Source organism: Marmota marmota, unplaced genomic scaffold (assembly GCF_001458135.2).
Source record: "Marmota marmota marmota unplaced genomic scaffold, marMar, whole genome shotgun sequence".
In the NCBI taxonomy this organism is placed as follows: Eukaryota; Metazoa; Chordata; class Mammalia; order Rodentia; family Sciuridae; genus Marmota; species Marmota marmota.
Genome location: NW_026000241.1, coordinates 4,791,276 through 4,793,141, shown reverse-complemented (window position 1 = coordinate 4,793,141; position 1,866 = coordinate 4,791,276).

Sequence of the window (1,866 nt, the reverse complement as noted above, 5' to 3'; positions counted from 1 at the left end):
TCTCTCTCTCTCTCTCTCTCTCCCTCTCTCACTCTATCTTTAAAAAAAAATAAAAAAAATAAATTAGAGACCAAGAGCAATATAAGGGCCTAAGACCAGGCTCCCACATACCATGGGTGGACCCCAAAGGAGATTCCTGAGGTGCAGTCTTCCAACAGAGACTGACAATTGCTATACCCCTCATCCAGGAGTTCCACCTCCAAGACTAACCCTTCCTCCCTAGTAACCTTCAATATCCTGAGGGTGGAGATACTAGCAAACTCCAGACAACCCCACCTATTGGATGAGGAAGGAAGCAGGGAAGATATTGAACTCCAACAGAAACAATCAATTATCCTTTGAAAAATTTTTTTTCTTTCTTTTCCTGCCCTCTCATCCCCAACATTTGTAAAACCAAGTACTTTTTTTTTTTTAAAGAGAGAGAGAGAGATTTTATATATTTATTTTTTAGTTTTCGGTGGACACAACATCTTTTTTTTATTTTTATGTGGTGCTGAGGATGGAACCCAGTGCCCCGCGCATGCCAGGCGAGAACGCTACCGCTTGAGCCACATCCCCAGCCCACCAAGTACTTTTATTTTTACCTTTATTTTCTCTTTTCTCCTAACAGCCAGCTTCTTTTGATTTCTCTTTCAAACTTCCTATGATTTAACCCCTCCATATTCTCACCTCCTATCTCATTAACATCTCATCCTACCAGCTCCCAGTTCTGTTCGTGCACCATTAGAAACTGTCCACTCTTTCACAAACCTACTGTTTATGTTGTAGATGATAATCAAATACACCATTTCTGTTTACTGCGACAAAACTGACAAAACTGTAAACGTCTTAATAGGAGCTTTTGGTTTAAGGATGCATATTGTTTACATTGGGTGCTGCTAATATTGATCATTATAAGAAACAACTAGGGGCTGCGGATGTGGCTCAAGCGGTAGCGCGCTCGCCTGGCATGCGTGCGGCCCGGGTTCGATACTCAGCACCACATACAGGCAAAGATGTTGTGTCTGCCAAATACTAAAAAATAAATATTAAAAAAAATTCTCTCTCTCTCTCTCCCTCTTTCTCACTCTTTCTTTAAAAAAAAAAAAAAAAGAAACAACTAAACTGGGGGGGGTGGCACCCCTCTATAATCCCAGCGGGATTAGGGGGCTGAGGCAGGAGAATCACAAGTTAAAAGCCAGCCTCAGCAAAAGTGAGGCAAAGAGCAACTCAATCAGACCCTGTCTCTAAATAAAATACAAAATAGGGCTGAAGATGTGGCTCAGTGGTCCAGTGCCCCTGAGTTCAATCCCTAGTCCCCCAAAATACAAAAATATTTGTAAAAAACAACAACAACAAAAAAAAAAAACAAATAAAGAAAGAATTTGTGGTGTAGCTCAGTGAGAATGTCCTGGTTTTCAGTCCAAGCACATGAGAAGGGAGAGAGAAGACACAGTTTTTATAAATAAAGACGAAAAAGTCTTCAATAGAGCCTGAGGATAGCTCAGTGGTACAGCACCTGCCTAGCACTTGTAAGGCCCTGGCTTTGATCCCCAGCACTGCAAAAATAAATAAAAAAGATAAAAGAAAAAATCCTCAACAAATAATAGCAAATTTATATTTGCTATTATATAAATATAATATAAACAAAATGATCCAAAACCCAAGTAGGAATTGTTATAAGTATTTTAAAAAAATACGTAGTTCTTAATGAGCCTTTACTTCATTTATATGAACATGGTGCTAAGAATCAAACCATGTGCCTCACACATGCTAGGCAAGCATCTCCCACTGAGCCACAACCCCAGCCCCTACTATAACTATTTAAGAATGACCACACATTTAAAAGTCAACTCATGGGGCTGAGGTTGTGGCTCAGCAATAAAA